The following is a 17,736-nucleotide window of genomic DNA, read 5'->3' as shown; positions in this document are numbered from 1 at the left end:
ATAGATCTATACCACCACTCATCTGTCACTTTGTCATACTGTGGTCACTTGTGTGTTGCTGTGATGCTGGAAGCTATGTCATCGGTATTGGTGGGCAGGTTTCAGCAGGGCTTCCAGACTAATACTGACTAGGAAGGAGGCCCTGGTAATCTATTTCTGAAGACACTGGCCAGTGAAAACCTTAGGAACATCAGCAGAGCATTCCCTGATGCAGTGCCAGAAGATGAGTCCTGAATTTGGAAGGCCCTCAAACTACAACTAGAAAGAATGTAAGAGGTATGCATCTAAGAAAACAGGAAGTTATCAAAAAATGAAAGAGAACACATAAAGATCAATATCCTAGGCATTAACCCACTGCCCTCAAGTTGACCCTAACCCAGAGTGCCCCTAAAGGACAGACTAGAATGGCTTCATAGGGTTTCTAAGGCTGTTAATCTTTCTAGAAGCAGACTGCCTCATCTTGCTTCCACAAAGCAGCAGGTGGATTCGAACCACTGGCTATTCAGTTAGCAGCTAAAATGCTTAATCCACTATACCACCAGGAGCACTCATTTTCGCTAGGCATTAGTGAACTGAAATGGATTGGTATTGGTCATTTTGAATTGAACAAAAATATGGTCTACTATGTACAAATTGAAGAGGAATGGTGTTTCATTCATCATCAAAAAGAGTATGTCCACATCTATCTTGAAGTACAACATTGTCACTGATAGGATAATATTCATACACTCCTGGTGTGGTGCTGTAGAATCAGCACTGGACAGCGAACCACATAGTCTGCAGTTCAAATCTACCAATCGCTCCTCGGAAACTCTAGATCGCTATGAGTTGGAACTGACCCGACGGCACTTAACAACAACAACTTAAGAAAGATCAGCTAATACAACTATTATTTAAATTTATGCACTAACCACTAATGCCAAGGATGAAATCGTTTAAGACTTTTTATTGATTAAATAAATTGATTAAATATGCAAGCAAGATACATTGATAAGTACTGGTGTTTTTAATGTTCCAGTTTGGAAAAAGAAAGATTGGCATCGAGAAAATATTGCTTAGTGATGAAAAGGACACTGGAGATCATATGATAGAATCGGCCAAGATCAACAACCTATTCATGGTACACACCTTTGTCCAACTACATAAACTGTGGCTGTACATGTGTATCTCATTGGATGGAATACACAAGAATCAAATTTGACTACACCTGTAGAAAGAGATGATGTAGCTCAAGTCATCAGTCAGAATGAGGCCAGGGTCTGACTGTGCAACAGACCATCAATACACAATTTCAGGTTGAAGCTGGAGAAAATTAAAACAAGTCCACGAGATCCAAAATATGACCTTGCGTATGTTGTTGTTAAGTGCCATCTAATAACAACCCTGTATAGGGCTTCCGGGAGTCCTGGTGTGGCGCTGTGGGTTAATGCACTGGACTGCAAGGTCATTTGAACGGCAGCATCGATGGCTCAAGCTCACCAGCTGTGCCTTGGAAACCCTATACAGGGTCACTTTGTGTTAGAACTGACTCGATGGCACTTAACGACAACAACATAGGGTTTCCAAGGAGTGGCTGGTGGGTTTGAACCACTAACCTTTCAGTCTAGTGTCACACCAGAACCTTGAGTATATCCCACCTGAATATAGAAATCATCTCAAGAATATATTTGACTCAATGGGCACTAATGACCTAAGACCAGAGGAGTTGTGAGGTGACATCAAGAACATCGTACATAAAAAAAACAAAAAGTCCTTTAAATGATAGGATAGAAAAGACCAAAATGGATGTCAGAAGAAACTCTGAAATTTGCTTTTGAACATAGAGTAGCTAAAGAGAATGCAACAAGTAATGGTATGAAAGAGCTGAACAGATTTCAGGGGGCATCTTGAGAAGGAAAAGACAAAAGGGAAGCACACATTTGGCATTTTGCAAGCTGAAAGAATTGAAGAAAATACTTAAGCATTGAAATGCAATATTGGTGAATTCACTGAACAATGTAAGAAGCATCAAAAGAAGATGGAAGGAATACGCTGAGTCACTATACCAAAAATAATTGATTGACATTCACTCTTATGATCAAGAACGAATTGTATTGAAGGAAGAGGTCCAAGATACATCCATGATCCTCCACTTCACCCAGTTCTTCTCCAGGGACTGGTCCCTCCTGATAATATGTCCAAAGTACGAGAGACAAAATCTCACCATCCTGGCTTCTTAGAAGCATTCTGGTTGTACTTATTCCATCACAGATTTATTTGTTCTTCTAGCAGACCACGGTACTTTTAATATTTTTCTCTCTAACACCATAACTTAAGTGCATCAATTCTTCTATGGTCTTCCTTATTCACTGTCCAAATTTCACATGCATATGAAGCTAGTAAAAATACCATGGCTTGGGTCAGGTGTACCTTAGTCTTCAAATTGACATCTTTACTTACTACTAAGCACTTTAAAGAGGTCTTGTGCAGCAGATTTTCCCTAATGCAATACTTCATTTGATTTCTTACTGCTGTTTCCATGGGTGTTGATGGTTGTGCCAAGCAAAATGAAGTCTTTGACAACTTCAATCTTTTCTCCGTTTATCTTGATGTTATTTATTGGTCTAGTGGTGAGGTTTTGGGTTTCTTTACATTGAGGTGCAACCCATACCAAAGGCTATGGTTTTTGATCTTTATCATTAAGTATTTTAAATCCTCTTCGGTTGTTAATGAGTATTCCTCAATCTTCTTCATATTTTGAGTGCCTTCCAACCTGAGGGTGTCATCTTATGACACTCTATCTGACAATATTCTGGTGCTTTTCATCATGTTTCAATATTCAATATTCTGGTGCTATCTGACAGTGTTGCACTGCTGTTCATAAGGTTTTCAGTAACTAAATATTATGAAGTGGTCTGTCTCTCCTTCTTCCTAGTCTGTCTTCATCTGGAAGCTCAGCTGACACCTGTCCACCGTGTAACCCTACTGGCATTTAAAATACCAGTGGCATAGCTTTCAGAATCACAGCAACACAAAAGCCACTACAGTATGACAAACTGACAGACAAGTCATGGTCCAACTCATAGCGACCCTCTATAGTGTTTCTGAAGAGAAGTTGGTGGGTTTGAAATTTCCGACTTTGTGGTTTACAGTCCAGTGCTTATCCTACAGTGCCATACCAGGAATAACACTCAGCAATGAAAAAGAATCAAATTCTGATAACAGGCAGTATCAGGGATAAGCCACCTGCACCACCACGGACCCCTATACTAGGAGACCCCATGTGTTACAGAAATGGGGTATCGCAGGATGTTACAGGCTGTCATCTTCACAGAACCAGATCACCAGACTTCTCTTCCGCAGCACCAGCTTACAAAGTTTAGTAAAAGAAACCAGACACAAAATAGTTCATACTATATAATTCTACTCATTGAAGTATAAGAATAGGCAAAACTCATCGGCAGTGATCAAAGTGAGGAAAAAGGAATTGTCTCAAATGGTTATTAAGCAGAGGACTTCTAGAGTACTGGAAATGTTCTGTCATTTTTATCTGGGCAGTAGTTACACTGAGGAATAAACTAGTCCCATCCAATCAATTCCAACTTATGACAGCTTCAGGTACGTCAGAGTAGAACTGTGATTCACAGCAGGACTTTCAATAGCTGCTTTTTTGTTTGTTTGGGAGGCACTGGTTTGGAAGCAGATCATCAGGTCTTTCTTCTGTGGCACCTCTGAATGGACTCAATGCTCCAACCTTTCAAACCAAACATGTGAACTACTTGCACCACTAGGGACCCCTATACTAGGAGACCCCATGTGTTACAGAACTGTAATACATGTGTTACAGAACTGGGGCACCATGAGGTATTATTGGCTGTCATCATCACAGAAGCAGATTGCCAGACCTTTCTTCTGCAGCACCAGCCTCTCAAGCTTGGGTTGAACCACCAACTTTTAGGTTAGCCCATGAGATATATAAGTAAAGAATCCCTGAGCTTTGCACTTTATATAAATACTCTATATAAATGAGACCTCTTTTTAGAAAAAGACAAGTCTTCATTGGAGGTTTGAGGAAAGGGATCCCTTTGTGCCTAATACCCTGAAGGACTTCTGCCCATCCCTCAGTCCCTTGCTGGAAGTTCTTCCTTCCCTGACTTCTGATCTCCTCCTGGTCATGTCTTCACAGCCGAGTACACGCAGGTCTCAAGAGACTGGTCGGTGAGATCCGGAGGACGCTGTCGTAAGGCTTTGGTTTCTAGCTCCACGTAAGTCACCCCTTGGGGTTCGTCAGTACTTGAGGTCTGGTATCCTTCAGCCTGAAGTTAAGAGAGCAGTAAAAGATAAGGTTTGGGAACAGTATTTGGTGTAATATGTGAACAAGACACTCTGGTGGCACTGTAGGTTAAGCATGAGGTTGCTAGCCCAAAGGTCAGGGTTCAAACCCATCAGCTGCTCCTCAGGAGAAAGATGAGGCTGTCTGAGCCCTAAAGATGAACAGTCCCGGAAACCCTATACAGGGTCTCTAAGTTGGAATCAAATCGGTGGCAGTGGGTTTGGTTTGGGGTTATATGTGAACGAGGGGCCATGGTGGCTCAGTGAGGTAGGCATTTGGCAGATAGCCAAAAAGTCATCAGTTCGAACCCACCAGCCACTCCTCGGGATAATGATGAGGCTGCCTGATTCTGTAAAGATTTATAGCCTCGGAAACCCTTGGGAGCAGTTCTCCTCTGGGCTGCTATGAGGCACACTCGACTCTGCAGCCGTGAGTTTATCCGTCAACATTTACTGAGACTCATGCGATGTTCCTGTTTGTCTTTGTCAGTTGGCATCCAGTCAATTGTGATGCATGGCGCACCCTTGTGTGTCGGGGTAAAACTGCTCCATAGGGTTTTACAGGCTGCAACCTTTCCGAAGCAGATCACCAGGTCTGTCTTTCAAGGTGTCTGTGGGTGGGTTTGAACTGCAAACCTTTTGGCTAGTAGTCGAGTGCTTAACCTTTTGTACCATTCAGGGATCCCCGAGAGAAGTACTTGATTGTGAAGATCGAACTATCATAAGACGGCCTTCTATGATAGGTCCCAGTGAGCCCCCACTTCAGGAACTAAGTTTTGCCCCCCAATATGTGTGTGCGAATCCTGTTTGTAACATCTGCAGTTGTAATCCTGTCTAGAAATAGGATTATCTTTGCTATATTAATGAGATTCCACCTGAGTAGAATGGGTACCAAACCTAATCTCTTCTGAAACTCTTGGAAAGAGTTGAATGGTAGATAGTACCAGATGACTGCTATTAATCATTCTGATCAGAACCTCTGTTTTAGTTTTTTCATGCTGCTATAACAAACATCATATAACAGACAGGTGGCTTCAGCAAACAGACGTTTATTTTCTCTTAGTTCAGGAGGTATGATAATTAAGGTCAACTCGACTAGGCCAGGCTTCTCCTGGGTTTGACTGTAAAGACGTAGCCCTTCTCCATGATGCAATCTAATACAATGTGATCATCCCAAAATGATCTGCTATGGACAGTCAATCCATTCAAAGAAAGTTTTCCCGTGGTGTGTGACCTGAAACACTTTTAATCTTATAAGAAATAAAAGGAAAGAGAAGTAAGCAGAAAGAGAGAGAGGGCTCGTCGCTCTTGATAATCCTTCAGCCTGAAGTTAAGAGAGGAGGAGAGGATCAGGTTTGGGGAACGGTATGTGGTGTACTGATATGTGAACAAGACACCCTAGTGGCACTGTGGGTTAAGCATTAGGTTGCTAATCCAAAAGTCTGGCTCTTATTATCAAGAACGAAGTACCAGGAGTAGGGTGCATCCTCTGGGCCTGTGGTCCCCGCACCGTGAAGCACCTAGCTCCAGGGAAAGACTGATCCCAGGATGCAGGGAGATCTCCCAGGAAGGCTGGGCCGACAGCTGCAGAATGGAAACACGGGCCTTTCCCCAGAGCTGGTGCTTGAATTTAGACTTCTAGTCTCCTAAACTGTTAGGGAATAAATTAATGTTTGTTGAAACCATCCACTTGTGATCTTTCCATTATAGCAGCATGAGGTAACTGAGAAAGGAACCCCGGTAGCATTGTGGATTACAAACTGGACTCTTAACCACAAGATCATCAGTTCGAATCTACCAGTTGCTCCATGGGAGAAAGATAAGACTTTCTGCTCCTGTAAAGATTTATAGCCTTGGAAACCCTATACAGGGTTGGTATGAGCCAGAAATGCCTCAGTGGCACACCACCACCAGGTAACTGAGACAAACCACTGTCGCTGAGCATTTTGTGTGGAAAATCTTAAATGGTGCTGTAGATTAAATTGTGTTCCCTCCACTTGGCCATGATTCTCAGTATTACGAAATTATCCTCCAATTTGTGATGTAATATAAGCATCCTATGTGTTACACAGCCTAGCTTCTATGGAGCCCTGGTGTGGTGCTACAAGATAATGCACTGGACCGCAAGGTCAGTTTGGACCTCAAGGTTGGCAGTTCAAACCCTACAGAGAGTCCCTATGAGCCAGAACCAACTCGATGGCACTTAACAACAATGATGATAGTTAATAAGGCAAGAGTAGAGGCAGTTATGTTAATAAGCAGGATACAATGTATATGATTACATTGTATCTTGAGTCATTCTCTTCTGAGACATAAAAGAAATTAATTAAACAGAGAGCAGAGATGACAGGGACCTACAACCGCCAAGACAGAAGAACTAGGAGTTGAATGCCGCCTTTAGACCCAGGATCCCTGTACTGAGAACCTCCTAGACCCAGGGGAAGATCAAGGGCAACCAACACACATGCAGATCTCCAAGAAACACCAGGCCCACAGCTGTTGGAAAAAGATTAGGACTTCCTCCAAGCCAGCCCAGAGAGAAAGTCCACCCCCTGTATTTGAATTTAATTGTCTCCAAAACAGAACGAATTTCTGTTTGTTAAAGCCATCCATGTGTGGTATTTCAATTATAGAAGCACTAAGTAATTAAGACAAATGGAAATTTAATTTGCTGTGCAAATGTTCACCTTAAGCACAACAAAATATAAATTAAAATTAATGTAATTATACCTTTCAGTCAAACAATAGATAGGTCTGTTGTTGTTTGGTAAGTGCTAAGGAGTTGGTTCCAAATAATAGTGACCCTGTATTGGGTTTCCAAGGGGTAGCTAGTGGGTTTGAACCACTGACCTTGTGCTGAACCTACAGCACCACACCAGGAGTTCAGAAAGGCCTATAAAGGGAACAACAGCACTAGGGAGGTACAAGCACCTTGGAATAATCAATCACTTGAGATCAAAAGGGCATCATCTGCCCAGGGACAAAGTTCAGAACAGTTAGAAAAGGAGAGAAGGAAGCAGAAAGCTCGGGGAGGAAGTGGGTGAGTGATGTTTCACTGTGGGGATCGCAATCAATGACATGAAACAAAATGTGCATGGATTGTTGAATGGAGAACTGCTCTGCTCTATAAACCTTCACTCAACTCACAATAAAAAGGTTTAAAAACAAATAAATAGAATGTACCGACACACACACATACACAGGAAGACAGATGCCATCTAAGGATTGCCAAGGTACCAAGGAAATGCCTGGGGCTGCTGATAAAAAAGGAATTGATATGCTGGAAACCCTGATGTGAATTTCTAGTCTCTGTGGCAGTGTAGGATAATGCACTGAACTGCAAGATGGGTCTGAACCACAAGGTCGGCAGTTCAAACTCACTAGCTGCTCCTTGAAAACTCTATACAGGGTTGCTACGAGTCGAAACCGACATGATGGCATTTAACAACAGCAACGGAACTGTGAGAAATTAAATTTCTGTTCTTCAAAGACACCCTCTTGTGGTATTTGTGTTAAGCAGCAGGTAACTAAACCAGTTGCCACTGAGTCGACCCTGACTCATGGCGACCCCATGTGTGCCAGAGTAGAACTGTGCCCCATAGGGTTTTCCGTGACTGATTTTTTATTTGGAAGTCGGTCATCCGGTCTTCCTTCCAAAGTGCCCCTGGATGGACTCAAACTCCCAGTCTTTCATTCAGCAGCCAAATGCATTAATGGTTTGTACCTCCCAGGGACTCGGGCTCATTAAACTATCCCATTGACTCATATTCTTCCCACTTTACAGAGGAGGAAATGTACTCGGAGAGAAGTCATGAGCCGAAGGTCCCATGGCCAGAAAAGGGCATAGAAGAGTTCAGACCATGATCTGAAAGGTAGAGGAAGGATAATGGTGGGTGAAAACAGAGGCCCAGATCATTGACAAAACTAGACGGGGACTGAAGAGGGTGTGACATGGAATGATCAAAGAGGAAACTGACCAGATCAAGAGAGCAGTTCTTCACAGCTACCGGTGCATCTGGGAGGAAAGAAAGTCGGTCACTGCTTCATCTCTGGGCTCCAGGAGTCAGCTCTACACACATGCACACTCACCACACATACACACAAACATAACTAACATGCATACATCACCAACACACGAGTATATGCATACATACTCTCCGTACACACATGCACAGACACATAACTAGCATGCATGCATCATCGATGCACATATACACACATACATACTCACCATACATGCACACACAGATATAACTAATATGCATACATCACCAACACATGTATACATGCATATATACTCACCACACACATGCACAGACACATAACTATACATGTATGCACCACAGGCTCATGTGTACATGCATACACACTCAACACACAGACATGGGCACAAACATATAACTAACATCCATGTGTCTCTGACATATGTATACATGCACATTCACCATGCCTGCATGCACAAACACATAACCACACATGTATGCATTGAGACACATGTGTACATGTGCACGCAGTCACCACACACATGTACAAGCACATGACCACACACGTACTTATTTTCAAATGTACATATTCATCATTGTTGTCAAGTGCCGTTAAGTCAGTTCTGATTCATGGCTGCCCTGTAGAGGATTTCTGAGGAATGGCTGGTGAGCTTGAACCACCGACCTTGTGGTTCAAACGACTTTGCAGTCCAGCGCATTAACACACAGCGCCACACCATGACTCCATACGCACATGCATAAACACCTAAATATGCATGCATACACAGACATGTGCACACATGCACAGTCATCATATGCAGATGCACAGACACATATATGCACACACACCACACACACATTCACAAACACAGGTCTATGCATTTATGCATACAGACACATTTGTGCACACATTCACCATATGCATGTGCATAAACACCTACACATGTGTGTGTCATGTCATGTGGACATGCATAAATGTTTGCCTCATGCATACATACATACTTAATCAGACATGTGTGCATACCCATGCATGGATATGGCATGTACATACAAACATCTACGCATTTGGTGTACATTCACGAGCCACACTGCCATCGCCACATACACACGTATGTCAATGCACACACACATACTCACACATACAACCCCACATACACACACACACACCCAATACAGACACATGTGTGCACACATTCACCATACACACATGCACAAACGTCTACACATGTGTGTGTGTCATGTCACATGGGCACAATACGTGTTTGTCGTGCCTACATGCATATCTAATCAGACATGTGTACATACACATGCATGGATAGGGCACTACATACAAACATCTACGCATTTGGTGTACATTCACAATCCACACTGCCATAGCCACATACACACATATGTCAATGCACACACACATACTCATACATACAACCCCACATACACACACCCCAATTCAATGTACACTCACCATCCACACACCCTATCACACACACGCCTACTAACAAATACAATTCTATGCCCTCACACATGCATACACAAATATACACATACATGCATACACACACTCATTCTATGTACATTCACAATCCACACTGCCATAGCCACATACACACATATGTCAATGCACACACACATACTCACACATGCAACCCCACATACACACACCCCAATTCACTGTACACTCACCATCCACACACCCTATCACACACACGCCTACTAACAAATACAATTCTATGCCCTCACACATGCATACACAAATATACACATACATGCATACACACACTCATTCTATGTACACTTACCATTCGCACCTCCACCATCACATACATACTCAAATACATGCACACACACACTCACATGTATAAATACACAATCCATATACATTTGCACCAATTCAATGTACACTCACACACATTCCCACGACCACTTATACATACATATAAATATATGCATACATACTCACATGCACACAGTTAATATATATTCACCATTTATGCACATGTGTACACATGAGTGTTCATGAACAGTGTCTGCACACATACTCACAATGCACACATAAACATATATGCACACAGTGTGCATGCCACACACATTGAACAAACGTGTATGAGTATGCACACACATCAAATATATGCATTCACAGCATCACATGCATATTCACAAAATTATACACAATCCATATGCACATGTAACCCCACCACTTACTTACCTGTCACGACGTCTTCACACTCATTGGGTGAGTGGGAGCTGAGGCAGAAGAACAAAGTGAATCATTGGGGGGAAAAGAAATTCGAGAGTGAAATCAAGACCACTGTGGGTAGTCTGTGGGTGGGCTGCAAAGCAAGATCACAGCACTCTGTAAACCAAAGTCCCTCTCCGCCTACTCCCAGCTTGGCTGCACCACCCTCAGCTCTCCATGTAATTCACAGTCCCAGGAACGTCTTGATTGCTGAGGAAGAAGAAGGGGTTGTTGGGGGTAATGTGGTCTGTAGGGGAAAATCCAAGGATAGAATAGAGCTGACCTTTGAATAGCATGGGTTTGGACCACATGGATCCACTTACAAGTGGATTGTTTTCCTCTTGCTATGGAGGTTAGTACCAGTATTGTGAGTATCCACTTAAAATGCTGTGTGGTGCTAATCATCTCCACGTAAGCAATTCATCTATTCAGAAAATGCTAGCTCTCTCCCTGCCACCCCTCCTAGCTGGAGAGATGAACTGTTCGTGTGAAGATGATTGGAGGCACACCGCATTTTAAGCATCTATTCAGAACACTCAAGCTCACAGAAAAAGCAGCAGGAAAAAATAAACCACATATAAGTAGACCCTCAAACTTCAAAGCCTGCATCTTTCAAAAGCCAACTGCATTTTATACTCAGATGTTTGAATGGGTGAGAGGTTGGCATCCTGAACTCCTCTGTTGTTCAAGCTTGGCTGTATTGAGTGAGAAGTAGAGAATGATTGAAGAAAATATGGAAGCAGAAGAGAAACCTGAGGTGGTTGTTGGGGCTGCTCTGGGGCATATGAAAGTTTGAAGTAAAAATCCAAGGTCTTCCGTAGTCAAGGAAATGTGGGCAGAAGAGTTAAGTACAGGGTGATGGGGTTGTCTGATTATAGCTCTACCTTTTTCTCATCTCGTCACGAGTTGCTGCCCCTGAGGAGAGCAAAGGAAGGAGGAGAAAGGATTAGTCTCCATTTGCTATTTCTCCCACTGCCCAAAAGTCTTTAGCACTTGCTTCCCTCCACTTACCAAAGTGGGTACATCTGTAGATGAGGAAGGCTGAGAGAAGGAGGAGGAGGAGGAGGAGGAAGGCGGCGATGGTGATAAAGATGATTCCTTTTGTCCCTGGTGGAAGGAAAACATGACACATGTTGTAACATCTAAATATGGAACCGGACTACCATCGCTGACATTCCTGCTACATCCTGGATCCTTCAGTACAGCTTTCTCATCATTCACAAGTATCCTGGGAGAGACATAAAATAATGCCCATTGTACAGAGGAAGAAGGTGAGATTCAGAGGACTGAAGTAAGATTTCCTAAGTCATATCCATTGATCATGATGTTCTTTCCTGGCCCCGCACCACTGGACCAATAAACAGCATCGTGATAAATGGAGACAAGATTGAAGTTGTCAGAGGTTTTCTTTTGCTTGGATCCACTATGAGCCCTCATGGAAGCAGCAGTCAAGAACTCAATTAGGCAAATCAGCTGCACAAGACCTCTTTAAAATGTTGAAGAGCAAAGATGTCAGTTTGAGGATTATGGTGCATCTGACCCAAGTCATGGTATTTTCAGTAACCTCACATGCATGTGCAAGTTGGACAATGAATAAGGAAGACCGTAGAAGAATTGATGCATTTGAGTTATGGTGTTTGAGGAGAATATTGAAAGTACCATGGGCTGCCAAAAGAACCAACAGATCTGTATTGGAAGGAGAACCATTAGAATGTTCTTTAAAAGCCAAGACAGCCAGGTTTTGGGTTGTTGGTTGGATAGAGACCTGTGGAATCACCAAGACTATGGCTCTTACTCAACCTTCAAGTGTGGAAATGACGTCATCTCCAAGGCTCAACTTTCAACCAAACAATAGGCAAGTCTACAAAGGGAACATTACTAACATTTGGGAGGTATGCACGTCTTAAGAACAGTGAACCAAGGGCAGCTTTTACCTTAGGACAAAGTTCAGAAGGGTTAGGAAAGAAGGAGGAATGGAAACAGGAAACACTGGGAGGAGGTGGGATGAGTGATGCTACGTTGTTGGGATTCCAATCATGAGATGAAGAAATACATGTGTAAACTGTTTGAATGGAAAACTGCCCTGTTCTGTAAACCTTCAACAATTCACAACTTACAAATTAAAATTTTAAAAAAGCCTTCCTGGTTGCACACCAGTTGCACAATTGGTTGTGGATTAGACAGATGGGACTCACAGGGTTTTCAATGACTGATTTCAGAAATTGATCTCCGAGTCTTTCTTCCTAGTCTATGGCTAGAATCTCCACTGAAATCTCTTCAGCATCGTAGCAATGCACAAGAAACCTTATCTTTCTCCTGAAAAGTGACTGGTGGGTTTGAACCATTGACCTTGTCAATTAGCAGTCCAACACTTAATCCACTGCACCACCAGGGTTAATTTGCTTTTAAAATGCATAAGTCCTTGGGAGCTTTCCCATGATGGGGGAGCTCACTGCTCCACAAGAAAGCCTCATCCCATGTTTGAATGACTCTATGTCTTGGTATGGACTCCTGGTGTGGTGCTATAGGGTCAGCACTGGACTGTGAACCACAAGGTCGGCAGTTCAAACCCACTGCTGCTCCTCGGAAACCCTACACAGGGTTGTTGTGAATCAGACCTGACTCAACAACACTTAACAACACATACAATGTCTTGATATGGTGTTGTAGGATAAGCACTGGACTGCTAATCGCAAGGTGAGCCCTTCAAACTCCCAGTTGCTCCTTGGAAACCCTGTGCAGGGTCACTATGAGTCGAAATAGATTTGACAGTACTTAACAACAACAACATGTATTGGAAAAAGGAGCCCTGGTGGTATCCTCTGCTACTGTCTGAGAAGTCAGAGGTTCAAACCCACCTAACATCTCCATGGGAATAAGACCTGGCAATCTTCTGCCTTAAAGATTGTTGTTGTTGTTGTTGTTGTTTAGTGCCGTTGAGTCAGTTCTGACTCGTGGCCACCTTTTATAGAGTTTCCAAGGAGCAGCTGGTGAACTTGACCCACCGACCTTGTGGCTCAAACCAACTTGGAAGTCCAACACATTAACCCACAGCGCCACACCTGGACTCCCCTTTAAAGATTACAGCCTTGGAAACCCAGCGGAGTCATCCTACTTTGTCACATGGGGTTACTATGGGTCAGTATCGGCTTGAGGGCACCCAACAAAAACAATATTATCTTGAGAAGTTCTAATGCCTCACCTGGTTCTGTTACTTCAATAGGCTGTGTTCCTTCAGCTTCATCCCGAAGTCAGATTGTTGAGCACAAAAATTAAATAACAAAGAAACCACCACATTACGTTGCTTATATGTAATTTTTAGAATGATAGACATTATTCACAAAAGCATGCCTCTATATAAGTGAAAGTATAAAACCACACAGAGTACAGAAGATTCTACTAAGGAGAGGCGAGGTGGTGCTAGTGTTAGGGGAAAAAGAAGAATCTCATTTTATCTTGATTTGTGGAAAGGAAACAACATGGAGTAAATACGACTAAAGAATAAAATTACAGTGAAACCTGTGAGAATCAGAACTCTCCGGGACCGCCTTGTTTTTCTGAGTCTCAGAAATTTCCCATCTTTTCCATCTTTGACAGAGACTCCTGGTGTGGCACTGCGGGTTAATGCGCTGGACTGCAAAGTCGGTTTGAACTGCAAGGTTATTGGTTCAAGTTCACCAACTGCTTCCAGGAAACCCTATACAGGGTTGCTATGGGTCAGAACCAACTCGACAGCACTTAACAGCAGTCTTACTCAGGGCTCGTCTATCAATTTGTCGTACTGTGATGGCTTTCCTGTTGCTGTGATTCTGGAAACTATGCCAATACCAGCAGGGTCACCCAGGGTGGTGGATAGATTTCAGCTGAGCTTCCAGACTAAGACAGACTAAGAAGGAGAGGGAGACTGCTTCTGAATGTTTAGCCACTGAAAACTTTGTGAATAGCAGTGGATTATTGACTTACTCATTGCAAATACCTTTTCTAAACAACATAAAAGATGACTGTATACATGGACCTCACCAGATGGAATACACAGCAATCAAATTGATAACCTTAGGTACACAAATTCCCTGCCACCCTCCTGGACTCCCAGACCTCAGCACTAGGAGGAAATTAGCATTCTTCCTTACTGGTTACCATGTGGTCTCCATAGCTACATCAATATCGTGGAGTTTTCCTCCTTAGGGTCTGCAGTTCTGTTTCAAACACTTTTGTCTGCTAAACACATCTTCCCCTTGTCAGGGAATAGTACCCCTTCACCATCTGAGAACTCTGTTTCTCCTCCTTTGCATTCATATTCCCTGAATAGAGCTGGGTTTTTAAATACAATTTAATTTAAGGTGTGTGAAACTATATAACACAGCAAAGAGTTCACCACTTCAACAAACTGTACAATTATCATCTGGTCATATAGTCTGCATGGAGTCCTGGTGTGGCATTGTGGGTTAATGCGTCCGACTGCAAATTCGTTTGAACTGCAAGGTCAGTGATTCAAGTTCACCAGCTGCTCCTTGGAAGCCCTATACAGGGTCACTATGGGTCGGGATCGACTTGAGGGCACTTAACAACAACAACTTCAAATTGTGTAAATATTCTTGCTACCGAAGCATTCCACCACCATTATTAACATACATCACTGCTCCCTAAACTTCTCATCTAGCCCCTTGAGAAAAGTAGTCAATTTTATCACACATGGCTACATCTTTAAGAGAGCACAGTGCTCAAAGAACACACATGATACAATCAGGCTAAACTGTTGCTTGGTCTAAGGTACCCTGATGGCTCTGTGGGCTGCTAATCACTACGTTCAAAGTCAGTAGACACTCCACAGGAGAAAGATGAGCTCATCTGCTTCCACAAAGATTTACAATCTCAGAAACATTATATAGGGTCAATCGCAAACATCCATTAAGAATCAGAATATGGAATGTACTAAGTATGAATCCAGGAATATTGGAAGTTGTCGGTAATGGAATGGAAAGCATAAAAATCAGTATGCTGATGGCTTAGTGGGGAGCATGTTGGGTTGCTAACCACACAACTCAGCATTTGGGATCCACCAGGAGGCTCCAAGGGAAAAGGAGGAGGCCTTCTTCTCCCAGAAAGATTTACAGCCACAGAAACCCTAGAAACCATCACTATGAATTGGAAGCAACTCAACAGCACACAGTCAGCCCCCCAGCCAGTGAGCTGAAATGGACTGATACTAGCTCTTTTGAATCTGACAATCATATGGTTTATTTGCCATGCTGGGAACATTAAATTCAGGAAGAATGATATCATATATATCTTGAAGTTCAATACTATCTGTGATAGGATAATATCCATACATCTACAAGGAAGACCAGTTAATACCACCATTATACAAATTTATGTACCAACTACTAAAGCCAACGATGATGAAATTCAAGAATTCTACCAACCTCTTCCATCTGAAATTGATCTTACATACAATCAAGATGCATTGATAATTACTGGTGATTGGAATGTAATGATTGGAAAACAAAGAGGAAGGACCACTAGTTGGAAAATATGGCCTTGGTAATAAAAATGATGCTGGAGATCACATGATAGAATTTTGCAAAACAATGGCTTGTCATTGGCTTGTAAAAGGTGACTATACACATGGACCTCACCAGACAGAATACCAGGAATGAAATTGAGTACAACTTTGGGAAGAGATAGTGGGAAAACTCCGTATCATCAGCAAAAACAAGGCCATGGCCAGACTGTGGAATGATCAATTGCTCACATGAAGCTGAAGCTGAAGAAAATTAAAACAAGTCCACAAGAGCCAAAATATGACCTTGAACATATCCCATCTGAATTTAGAGACAATCTCAAGAACAGATTTGATGTATTAGACACTAATGACAGAAGACCAGAAGAGCTGTGGATGGCATCAAGAATATCATGTAGGAAGAAAGAAAAGGTCATTTTAAAAAAAAAAACAAAAACAAGAAAGAAGGGAAAGATCAAAATGGTTATCAGAAAGAGACTCTGAAACTTGTTCCTGAGCACAGAGAAGCTAAAGTGAATAGAAGAAATGAGGAAGTCAAAGAGCTAAACAGAAAATTTCAAAGGGCAGCTTAAAAAGACATAGTAAAATTTTATAATAAAATATGCAAAGACCTGGACTTAGAAAACCAAAAGGAAAGAACACACTCAGCATTTCTCAAGCTGAAAGAAATGAAGTAAAAATTAAAGCCTCAACTTGCAACATAGAAGAATTCTATGGGTAAACTATTGACTGATGTAGGAAGCATAAAAGAAGATGAAAGAAATTCACAAGTCATTATACTGAAAAGAAACAGTCGATGTTGAACCATTTCAAGAGTGAGCATGAATCAAGAACCTATTGAATAATACTGAAGGAAGAAGTCCAAGCAATACTGAAGGCCTTGGTGAAAAACAAGGTTCCAGGAATTGATGAAATACAAATAGAAATCTTTCAACAAACTGATGTAGTACTGGAGGTGCTCACTCCTCTATGCCAAGAAATTTGGAAGAGAGCTACCTGGCCAGCCGATTAGAAAAGATACATATCTGTGCCCATTACAAAGAGAGGTGACCAAACGAAATGTGGAAATTTTCGAACAATCTCATTAATATCACATACAAAGAAAATTGTTGGAGATCATTCAGAATGGTTACAGCAGAACATTAAGAGGAAACCACCAGAAATCCAAACCAGATTCAGAAGAGGATGTGGAACTAGGAATGCTATTGCTAACATCAGCTGGATCTTGGCTGAAAGCAGAGAATACCAGGAAGATGTTTACTTGTATTTTCTTGACTATGCAAAGTCTTTTGTCTGTGTGGATCATGACAAACTATGGATAAAATGATAAAGAATGGGTATTCCAGAACACTTTATCGTGCGTGCTCATGAGGAATCTGGACACAGATCAAGAGGCAGTTGCTAGAACAGAATAAGGGGATAGTGAATGGTTTAAAATCAGGAAAGGTGTGCACCAGGGTTGTATCCTTTCACCATACTTATTCAATCTGTATGTTGTTGTTATGTTGTTAAGCACTGTTGAGTTGGTTCCAACTCATAGTGACACTGTATAGAGTTTCCAAGGAGTGACTGGTTAGGTTGAACCACCAATCCTGTGGCTAGTTGTCCAGTGCTTATCCTACAGCACCACACCAGGACTCCATATTCAATCTGTATACTGAACAAATAATCTGAGAAGCTGGGTTATA

This window comes from Chrysochloris asiatica, unplaced genomic scaffold (assembly GCF_000296735.1).
Source record: "Chrysochloris asiatica unplaced genomic scaffold, ChrAsi1.0 scaffold00116, whole genome shotgun sequence".
NCBI lineage: Eukaryota > Metazoa > Chordata > Mammalia > Afrosoricida > Chrysochloridae > Chrysochloris > Chrysochloris asiatica.
This window is presented reverse-complemented; position numbering follows the sequence as displayed.